At 26.5% G+C, this 12,298-nt stretch overlaps 1 pseudogene across 1 annotated transcript in view; it reads right to left on the reverse strand.

Annotated features, from left to right (window-relative positions):
* Positions 1-2,308: 2,308 nt before the first annotated feature.
* Positions 2,309-12,298, reverse strand: part of LOC147816917 (folate receptor gamma-like) — a 122,047-nt pseudogene continuing 112,057 nt past the window's right edge. The window contains exons 4-6 of the transcript XR_015429500.1: positions 9,471-9,606; positions 5,321-5,400; positions 2,309-2,578 (exon numbers count right to left, since the gene is read on the reverse strand). The product of XR_015429500.1 is annotated as a folate receptor gamma-like (transcript). The remainder of the gene's footprint in view (positions 2,579-5,320; positions 5,401-9,470; positions 9,607-12,298) is intronic.

The following is a 12,298-nucleotide window of genomic DNA, read 5'->3' on the forward strand; positions in this document are numbered from 1 at the left end:
TATCTTATTTATCAATCATTACATAGAAATAAAAATTTTAATTTGTCATTGAGTTAAAATTTTAATAGCTGTTACACTCAAAATTTAATATCCAAATTTTTACATTTTTTGAAAAGTATATATTACACAAAACAATAGCCCAAAACGTTTTTAATTTAATTTATTTTACAAGGTGTTAACAATTAAATTTTAAAGCACTTTTTAATTAAGAAATAAATATCTAAGGATAAAATAAATGGATTTTAAAAAATTGTATCTCATTTTACGCGGAAGATCATTACCTTGATACAGAGCTAATCCCGAGCAACTTGTTCGATCAGAGTGAGAGAGGGGGATCTATCGCTCATCTACACGGCCCAAAGAGCACGCGACCAACAGACACCGCGAAATAAGCCCGCCACACTTGTGTAAGAATGCAAACTGGTAACTCCATGATGAAACGCGGCACACTGCAAATATGCTGTTCAGCAATAGCTAACGTTGTTAGTCTGTTCGATTCAGAGAAAAAAAAAATTTTTAAATAAAGATGTGCAGCAAAGTAACAAATCCTAAAAACCCGACAAAGGAAAAAAAATTAAACAGAAATCTGAAATGTGTAAATTATAATCGGTGTTTAAAAGGAAACGAGTCGACATTCGCACACTAGATTAAAATATTAATTTGGTTTCAGGTGTAAAACTTAAAACAGGATAATTTCAAGAGAGAAGCAGAAAAATACTGAGGTCTAGCTGGGGTCCCCGGGTGCGCCATACCCGTCACACAACAGTGTTCCCCTGGGGGATGAAAATTTAAGTTGGCAGTTAGATAGAAACAGAAGATGGCAGTTCGTTCGGGATAAATGATAATGTTATCTGTGTAATATCGGTGAATGTTAGCTTGAAGAAAGAGGATCAATGGTAGAAGACGAAAACATGGCTAGAGGTAGTGAGATCATCTCAGTGGACACAAGGGTCAATTGAGCTTCGGAAATTGGTAAGTCTAAAATATTATTATTTTTGGTGTGGAAGCACCATACAACTTATTACCACTTTAAACCGGTAAGAAAAATCTCCCGTAAAAATGTGACAAGTTGAGATGTATGAGCTCCACTCCAAGTAGAGCTCACTTTTTGCAATTTATTCGGAGGTGCTAAATAATTTTTTTTGCAACCATCTTTAGTTATGGGTCGTGCTATAACAAATTATATCCTGAGTTCATGAAGAGTACATAATTTTCATTCTCTTTGTACTCACCAAAACACGGTTGCCACTCAAATCTGGATGGAAAAAAATTCCACGCACATATTATACACAATATATTTATTAAGAGGAAACATACATTCACTGTACTCTTGAGTGAGCTATATTAGGGTAACTTAGGGGTGCTTGTAAGCCTAACTCGAAAATCCTGAAAATTTCTCGACTAAAATCATTAATGACGCATTTCAAAAAATTAATGTTTTTATAAATTCAACTCATTGATATTTTCCAGCATAGTTTAAATGAATAATTATGTATAAGTTTACTTTTATCTCTTATTACATTTATTATTCTATCTGAAAAAAATATTTACAAATGAAAGCGATGCCAAGTAGAAAATCTAGTTCTAATATTTTTAAATAAAATATACAAGAATTTTTAGGCATAAATGTGATCAGTGATTCCTTAAAACTTCTGGATTGTGGTTAGCGACAAATCCGGATTTCTTCCAGAGCACAATCATCTTAGATAACTATACTAGTTTTAATTGCTGAAAAAATTAATGTAGAGAATTAAATAGTCTAATAAAGCTGAAATCTCATTAATTGTATTTCGAGTAGTCACCACTTTTAAAAGACGAATATAAGAAATAAAATTCCCTGTATTTTCTAAGTTTTCCCTGTAGAGTGGCAACCTAGAGAAATGACTTTTCATTTTTATGCATGAAAAACAAATCTAACAAATTTAGCAAGGAATTTACAAGAAGTGATATTGAAATCTAACGAGTGATTGACAGGACTAGATTCGAACTCTGCATCTGATAGAGGGAAGTTTTTAGATACTTCTAGGAGATCCTAGGGATTGCATTTTGCTGCATATAAACATAAATACATAGTCAATATAAATGAACTTTAGTTTTATGGATTACTACGTATTAAGCTCTGTTTTTAACATTTTCTTTTCTCTTGCCTTTGTTGGGCCCTGGCTTTCTCTACCAAAGAGTTTCATAGCAACTGGTTCTCGTTATCCTGTTTGACTTTCTTTAATAATTAGAAAATAATAAGTTAACACTTTTATAGAGCAGAATTAATGTATTTGCAAGGAGAATGTTTCAGAATAAATCATCACAATTCATAAAATATATATTTATTTTCAAAAACTAAATATCCAAAATAGATAAACAGGAACAACATTAATAGATATCCTAATTTAAATATTGTACTTCAGTGACCCATTATTTGTGCTACAATCAATACAAAAAAGTAGATGAAGTACTGGGCAGTGCTAGGAGAGAGGGCAAGATCGATATAATGTTCGGCTACTTTTTTCTTAACATCAGCCACTCCATCAAACCAAATATGCATGCAAAATTCACTTTCTGTATATTTCCAAGAATGATCCTAAGCAATAAAAATACTATAATATGTAAATAAAAAGTATAATAATCATAATAAGAAAATAAACTACATAAAAAATACATTTTCCTCAAATAAACTAAGTTTAGATTAAACAACTGAAACTATCTGTAGGAAGAGTGGATATCGACCATGTCTACCTTCATCTATGAAAAGGTAGCCCACTATAGAATCGAGTTAACATGCCTTATAAACTAGTGAATTGGAATTGTATTTTTGTAGTGGTAGATACACTACAGTATTCTCTCACCAGAATTATATCTCTGATAGAATTCGATGAACCATTAGTTGATTCATTGCTGTTTTGTGAGAAGCTGTATTAAGAAGACCAAACTTTAGAAGCAACAGTGTGAGGACAATGTCGCAGTCACAAGTAGCAAGTCAACTGTTCAATGTGAACCATCCATCGAAGTAAGAATTTCTGTTAGGGTAAATCGAAGTGGGAGTTTCTGTGAAGGTGGGCATTTTCTCATCGGGTCCGGGTCCCCAATGTGGGGAGACCTCCATCTATAAGAAGGTACCCCACCATAGGATCGAATTAACATGTCTTATATACTGGTGAATTGGAATTATATTTTTGTAGTGGTAGATACACTACACTATCAAATCTTTAATTTCCATAACAAAATCTATTGTAACTTATATTTCTTTTTCATCCAAAAATAATTTATACTTAAGGGTACACGTCAAAGCCAGTTTTTAATGAGGTTTCAGGATCAGTTTTACTCCAAGGGAAACATTTTCAAGATTTGGGAGAATGTCTATGGAAAGTTATGACTTTCTTTCCCATTTTTTTTAAAACGTTTGATTGCAGATGAGTTGTATTTAATCATAAATCTCATAGATCACACTACTTGTCTCATTAAATATGGCAACTTGCAGTAATTTATATACAGCGTTGACTAAGTTTAAGCTTTTAGAAAAAAAACAATTGTTAGCTTTAAACGGCTAGGCGATCTGGTTCATAGCTAGTAGAATCACTAATGATTTAATTAAAAATATGATTTAGTGCAATAGTAAAACAGAAAAGAATTTTTAAAAAATATTAATTTATTAATCCGCATTTAAAATGCACATCCCACGCAAATTTTTATTCTTCAAAACAAAAATTCAGACTTCTTCTGTTTTAAAAATATCATAAAAAATGAACTTTCCACTCATGAACTAAATGTTTTTGATATTAGCGATGCAGGTTACATAGTTTTTTTTCATTATTTATCTTGCTTCGTCATCTTTTTTTTAAAAAAAAGTCCTGAAATTCTGCCACCAAGAGAATTTTTTCTTTTCTTTTCATGGCAAGATTTTTTTTCTTTACGATCATAAAGCAGGCTTTTTTTCCAGCATCAACCTTGCCAAACGACAGTGCTTGCTCTATTAAGTTTCTCTGGAAATTTTGCAAAGAAAAAAAAATTCCCACAGATTTAGATTCCAATACCATTTTAACATAATTTAAACCCTAATAATTTTACTTAATTACAATTGAAACTTTATCCACATAATTTTGTAACTTTTGAATTTGGATTTAATGTCAGATTGGCGAAAACATTTCACGAATTTTTTTAGTAAAGAGATTATGCAGAAATAGTGGAAAAAGTTATTCTCTAATATCCTTTTACTATTTTATAATCATATAGAATTTATTATTTTATTTGCATACGTTGACTGAGTGCAGCCTAAATTAAAATGTATTATAAAGTAAATATAACTCATTTAACTTTCAATAATTGTAAATCGAAAGCTATTATATGTTTAAAAAAAATTTATCAAGATAAAATAGCATCATGAGATTACTTTAAAATGTAAAAAAGGTACACCACTTTTAGTTTAAAGCCCTAAGACTTAAAAAGCGCTAATCAAAATTCAAATAGTTGAAAATATAAACCAACTTATACTATCTCTATAATCAAAATAGACTAGAATAAAAATAACTTCAAATAAGAGATAAAAATAAAATATAACTTCTATTAATTTTAAGCTGATAAATTGTCGAATAAACTGTATATATTTATGAATTAAGAATAGTATGATATGATATTCTAATCAATAAGAATGCAATGTCAACAATGAGAAACAGCTAGACCAGCAGGGGTGATTGTGGGTTCAATTCAAAAATCCGGAACATTTCTTGAGTAAAATCATTCAAAAAATTTATATCTTCATAAATTTAAATCATTGAAATTTTCAAAACATGATATTCTAAATGAATTATATGCAGCATAATTTAAATGAATTATATGCAGCATAATTTAAATGAATAATTATGTGTAAGTTTACTTTTATCTCTAATCACATTTATTATTCTACGGATTTTTTCCGGAGCACAATCTTTCTATGCTATAAAAATGAATGAAACTAATACAAAATATGTTTGCTTAAAATTATTCGTTCAACAGTTGAATCAACTTTTGCACCTATATAATACAATATAGCACATATGATATAATATGGATTTATGGACTAGAATGGTGAACATTTTTATAGCTAGGCAATTGTCAAAAAAATTGGTTTTAAGTGAAATGCATTTAAAATTTCAATTTTCAGTTCTCACATGAGTGATTAAAGTGACATAATAGAATAGGAAAAACTTATTATTACAAATAACCTCACCATTACACAAGTATTCGATTAAAAAATCACTGAAAATATTAAATATCAGTACACTATCATAACCAGTTTATTTTAATACTTTCAAGGATTTGATTAAAAATTAAATAATTTTATACTTACATTCTCACAAAAGTCTTTTGCCGTTTTATACATTTCTGAAAATGTCAAGCACTGGGAATTTTCTGGACATATATTGTGACCTAAAAATAAATTTAAATATCACATTTGATGCTGATATTATAATGACTCCTGTTATCTAAAGAGAAGCAAAGTTGTTATGTATGAAATAAATATGTACTCATAACAAAAAAGTACAAGATAGATTTTGAGGAATCATAATTAAACTTTATCAGGAATTAAGATTTAAAATATATTTTATTAGAATTAGTTTGCAATAAATTACAGCACTTTTGAAATGACATTTTAAAAATCTCAAAATCTTTTTACAGAATGCAAATAAAAAACAGATCTTTACACTTCTGTTAAAAGCAGTATAATATTTTTCGAAACATGATAATAAAAATTCGATTATTTTAATAAATATTAATTTTAAAACACTACCTTAAAACCAAATTTCCTTTTAACATTGCAAATATTTCTGAATATGAATATATATATAGAGAGAGAATTCTTATGTGATTTTTTTTACTGAATTAGTGATTTACGCTATTATATATCCTAATGTTATATCAACTTGCTATAAAGGTCTAAGGCATCACACCTATTTTAATAATTAATTTGTGTAATTAATTTCTTAATTTATTTATTTTAGCCTGCTTTTCAGTACTTAATAATGATACATTTTCAGTTTCAATGATTTTGAATCTTGCAGTTACATTTATTATTTATACTAACAAAGTTATTTATAATGCAGAAAGATAGTTTCAATTGTGTTATGATTTAACTTAATATTTCTGTTACAATAATAATATTTCATCGATGATTATATTTATGAATTGTAAAATATAGTTATATATCATGAAAATTAATAAAAAAACAAATAAAAAACCAAAAAAAAAAAACTTAATATATCTTTAAAAAAAAAAAATTACCAACGTGATAGAAGACATGATTGAATAAAAATTGATCTTATGGTTTTTTTATTGCAGAGTGCAACCTTGAATGCCTACTATCAAAGAGAAATGGATAATCTAGGCATGCTTAAATCTTGATTCTGGATACACAACACTGCAATGTACAAAGTTTATGTAAAGATGAGAGTTGCCTAAGAAATTGTAACTAGCCCCTAACATTTTAGTAAAATTTAAAATAAAATTTATTAGTACACTATTTTCTAAGAATTTTGCCTTTTGGTTGACCTTTTGAGTTCATAATTTGTAAGAAAATTCACAACTTTTATGTGTCTCAAATTTACATTGTCCCTGTATAAGCATTTTGCAGATTTTGAAATACTTAAATAATACTATATACTTAATACTTTTATTTTCAAGTTGTCTCTGGAACATAAAGACAAAATTGGGAAAGTTAAGTTACCTTGTTCTAAATGAATTGGTAATTTTCTTAACACTATATTATAAACACCATATTGAAATAAAAACTTATTAATTTTGTTTCCATGTGATTAATATGTATTTCTTGTGCACTTTATTTTGTATTTACTTGTTTTCTTTTTAATGTGGTAACTTTTAAGTTAGTCTTTCTTAAAATTTAAATTAATAAAAAAAAGGTTTGATTGGAAGATGTTATTTCTATATCTAGTTATGTCATCAATTTACTCCACATTTTACTAGAATTATTTACGTATACTGTTATCAAAAAATGGAAATTGTTTGAAAAAGAATGAACATGCTTAGTTTGTAATTTTAAATTTATGCTGATTGAAATAAAATTTCATTTTTAATGATAGAAAAATTGTTTGTTTGAAAAAAGAAAGTTAGCTCTAAAGACTTACAATAATCTCTATGGCCAATCTAGAAATTTAAACTTGAGAAAAAACTTATTTCGTTTTTTACATGTAATAAATTCTTTTAATCAGATTTGTGTTATTTATATTATATAGAATTATAAAGCTCAAAAAGGATTGTTAAATCATTTCTTTTTGCAATTACACCGGTTTCTTTAAACATAATCTAAATCATTCAATGTAAACACATCCTCTGTGTAATGTTTTTGTTAATCTTCATAATAAAATTCTTTAAAGGGCACTGCAAAGCATTAATTGGAGTTGCAACATATTTTAAATAATATCAATTGACTTGTTACTTACATGTTAAATGTCTTAAATGGTTAAAATGCATTAACATGGACCTAGAAATCCAAAAGTGACTCATTCAATTAATTTCTTCGGTGTTCGTTTCTTGTCTTTATTTTGTAATTCATAGTATTGTATAGAATTACTAAAAACGTCTTTATGACGCTATAAAGACTGTGTCGTTCATTTTGTTATTTATTTTCTTCCATGGCATGCAACATAATTTTTGAATTTGAAATTTCTACAACTCTTTTTTTGATAAATATTTATTCTTCCCGCTAACTTCAACTAAAAATTTAGAAAATCATAAAACATTTCAGGACATTAATTGAAATGTTTAAAAATTAAGGACACTTTATTTTTTAAGAAATTTAAGGACAACTTTGAGGCCTGCAAAAACAAGTCTGGAATCTTATAAAAATTAAAAAAGATGGAGTTCATTGAAGAAAAATTAATGTGTAAGACCTCAAAACATATTTAATATTGTGCACATTTAAGACTTGCTACAGGAATTTTGTTTGTAAAAAAAAAGTAGTTATAAGAAAGACTTTAAAAAAAAAAACTTTTTTGAAAAGTATTCTTAATTTTACTTTTACGATATCCCTCTCCAAAAGTCTTTTTCATACCTGTGCAATTTTGACTCTACAAAATAATCATTCCAGAGTTATTATCAAGAACTGAAGTTTTTTTTTATAAATTATAATGCTGATTATTAAGATTGATTATGCTGAATTGGTAAAGATTTATGGTGAATTTGATATAATCTATGATGAATTTGGTAGGTAAATAAAACCATATAACATAACTAAATTAGAACTTAAATTTTTAATAATTAATTTTCTAAATTTTCATTAATAATTAGATCAGATCCCAATCATGGTAAAGATTCGAAATGTAAAAATTACATATTAGCATTCAATGTTTGTAATTTGAATATATCTTTAATTAAATAATTGAAACAATAGTTTCTGGAACATTCAAGAAAAAACAGTGGCAAAATAATTGTCCAAAAATAAATTGGCAAATGGCCTTGAAGAAACAATTTGACATATTTGTGATTATTGAATTGTTAATTCCAATTGTTCGTCAATGTCTAAACTGTCAAAAAACTAAAATAAAGAGATTAATCTAATTTTTCAAATACTAATCTAAATAATACACTATTAGTCACTACATTTACTAATAATATGCATTAGATAAATAAAGGTCATCCAGTTTGTACCTTTTAAAAAATTCATGATTAAGAAAACATTGAGTGCTTTATTTACTTTTTTTGATAAAAATTACTTTGGAGTACTGAAAATTCTTAAAACCACAAATACAGTAAGATTATAAAAACTCTAAACAGTTCAATAATTTTACAGCTAGGTTAGTGGAAAAGTACCCTCAAGAGCAAATTTTGAGATTTTACAAATAAAAATAAGCCTTATTTACATGCCCTAGCAATTGTACGAAGGGGGGGGGGAGATCCTTTGCATGGATTAACACAAAACTTCAAATCACGCTTTATAAATTGAAAAGTTTAATTTACAAATTTAACAATATGAATTAAAATTAAACCCAGGAATAGATCTATGTCGAAGGTTATGCTACAGGACAGACAATTATTAATATCCTGCTGTAACATTCTATTGATATAAAAAAAAATCTTAATTACAAAAATGTTCACACAACAAAATGAAATTTATAACAAAATATGCACTGAAATATTCATCACAATTTTCAGCATTTTTTGCTTTAAGTGTTCAACACAATTATATAATTTTTGCAGATTTATAGGCTTAGAAATTTAAAAGACTAACAAAAATGTAGTAACAAATTAATAAAATATATATATATATATATACATAAATTATACAAAAATATAAATACACAAATTACAAGAAGTTGAAATAGAAATCATCCATTATAATTTTTCAATTAATTGACCAAGACTTTCATTTAATAAATTATGTACTTGTGGCAGCAGCTCAATAATTTTATTTTATTTTTGTTTCTTTCATTGAGTTAAAAAGTTGTAAAAAGGAAGAAAAAAAAATAGACTTGATAAGTGCATACCTTTCTGAAATTTAAATTCTCTGGGCCAATTATAGACACAAGTATAATCATTCTTACAATCTTCAAACCATTCATCACAATCTTTAGAACAGAGAGGAACTTTGAAATATCTTTCAGATGAAATTTTTCTAGTGGTCTAAAAAAAAACAAACAAATTATTTAAGGGGTAAGAAAACAATTTTAAAAGTTCACACAAGTATAAAATATCAAGTTTCATACACTGTTTGTCTAAATATTAATAAATAAGATGCTTAAAATCTCAAATGGTAAAACATTCTTATAAAAACCCATATGCATTTCGATGACAATGCTACACATTGATGGGTCGTATAAATTGATTAAACACTGTTTAAACATTTTATAATTTGTATATATATAGCATAAAAAACACAAAAAGAAAAAAACGAAGAAAATCAATAAGTTTTATTTACTATGCATAAGCTGAAAGCATAAAGAACTCATAAAATAAGTTTAAAATGTAGAGAAAAGAAAGAAAAAATTACAGAAAAAAGAAAAAAGATTAGCAAAAAAAATTTTTTTTTTAAATAAATAAAAATTTGGAAAAAAAAAAATCTCTTCATCAGCTTATTAGATTATATCCACAAAAAGGTATGAGTTGAAGAAGAGAGATATATGAGAAACATGTATATATCTTAGAATTGTTATACTCACATAGATCAATAAGCAGAAAAAATAATGCATAGATTTTGATTCGATGAATTAATGCATAGATTTTGATTCGAGGGGAAAAAATAAGTCAATATTTTGTAACTTTCAAACATATAACACGTTAGAGCAAAAAAAATTGTCTCATTGATAAAAATTATACTAAGCACATTAAGAAATACCAAATTTTATGGTGTCACATATGAGAAATATGTATATACATTAGAATTGTTATCCTCACATAGATCAATAAGCAGAAAAATAGAAGTTTAAAAATAAGATTTATTCCATTTGAAAAATCTTCAAAGTAAAACCTAAATTACCTGTAGAATAAAATTAGCAGAACATTTTTATTATTGCATAGAATTTGATGCACGGAAAAAAAAAACTATTTTCAGTTAATATTTTGTAACTTTCAAACATATAACACGTTAGAGCAAAAAAAATTGTCTCATTGATAAAAATTATACTAAGCACATTAAGAAATACCAAATTTTATGGTGCAACTAATGAGAAATATGTATATACATTAGAATTGTTATCGTCACAGAGATCATTAAAAATAAGAGTTATTCCATTTGAAAAATATGAAAAGTAAAACCTAATTTACCTGTAGAATAAAATTAGCACTAAATTTTTTTTAATGCAAGGAAAAAAAAAACTATTTTCAGTTAATATTTTGTAACTTTCAAACATATAACACGCTAGAGCAAAAACAATTTTGTTATTGATAAAAATTATACAAAGTACATGAAGAAACATAGCAGATATTATGGAGTCACAAATGAGAATTATGTATATACATTAGAATTGTTATCGTCACATAGATCAATAAGCAGAAAAATAGAAGATTAAAAATAAGAGTTATTCCATTTGAAAAATCTGAAAAGCAAAACCTAAATTACCTATAGAATAAAATTTTTTTTAATGCATAGATTTTGATGCAAGGAAAAATGAAACTATTTTCAGTTAATGTTTTGAAACTTTCAAACATATAACACGTTAGAGCATAAAAAAATGTTTCATTGATAAAAATTATACTAAGTACATGAAGAAATACCAGATTTTATGGTGTTACATATGAGAAATATGTATATACATAAGAATTGTTATCCTCACATAGATCAATAAGCAGAAAAATAGAAGTTTAAAAATAAGAGTTTAAAAAAAAAGACTTATTCCATTTCAAAAATCTGAAAAGTAAAACCTAATTTACCTGTAGAATAAAATTAGCACAACATTTTTCTTAATGCATAGATTTTGATGCAAGGAAAAACAAACTATTTTCAGTTAATAATTTGTTACCTTCAAACATAACACATCAGAGCAAAAAAAATTGTCTCATTGATAAAAATTATACTAAGTACATGAAGAAATACCAGATTTTATGATGTCACATGAGAAATATGTATATACATCAGAATTGTTATCGTCACATAGATCAATAAGCAGAAAAATAGAAGTTTAAAAATAAGATTTATTCCATTTGAAAAATCTTCAAAGTAAAACCAAATCACCTGTAGAATAAAATTAGCACAACATTTTTTTAAAGCATAGATTTTGATGCAAGGAAAAAAAAACTATTTTCAGTTAATTTTTTAAACTTTCAAACATATAACAAGTTAGAAAAGAAAATTGTCTCATTGATAAAAATTATACTAAGTAAAAGAAGAAATACCAGATTTTATGGTGCCAGATATGAAAAATATGTATATACATTAGAATTGTTATCGTCACATAGATCAATAAGCAGAAAAAAAGAAGTTTAAAAATAAGAGTTATTCCATTTGAAAAATCTGAAAAGTAAAACCTAATTCAAAAGTAGAATAAAATTAGCACAACATTTTTTTTTTAATGCATAAATTTTGATGCAAGGAAAAAAAAACTACTTTAAGTTACTATATTGATACTTTCAATCATATAACAAGTAAGAAAAAAAAATTGTCTCATTGATAAAAATTATACTAAGGATAGATCACTAGGGTACCCGGGGGCATGACTCCCTGCGTTTACCTAAAGAAGGTACACCCCCTCAGGGGCAGATTTTATGGTGCCACATATGAGGAATATGTATATACTTTAGAATTGTTATCCTCACATAGATCAATAAGCAGAAAAATAGAAGTTTAAAAATAAGAGTTATTCCATTTGAAAAATCTGAA

The sequence above is a fragment of the Parasteatoda tepidariorum genome, chromosome 1, assembly GCF_982258835.1.
Source record: "Parasteatoda tepidariorum strain Cologne lab strain chromosome 1, Ptep-v5.0, whole genome shotgun sequence".
Taxonomy (NCBI): Eukaryota; Metazoa; Arthropoda; class Arachnida; order Araneae; family Theridiidae; genus Parasteatoda; species Parasteatoda tepidariorum.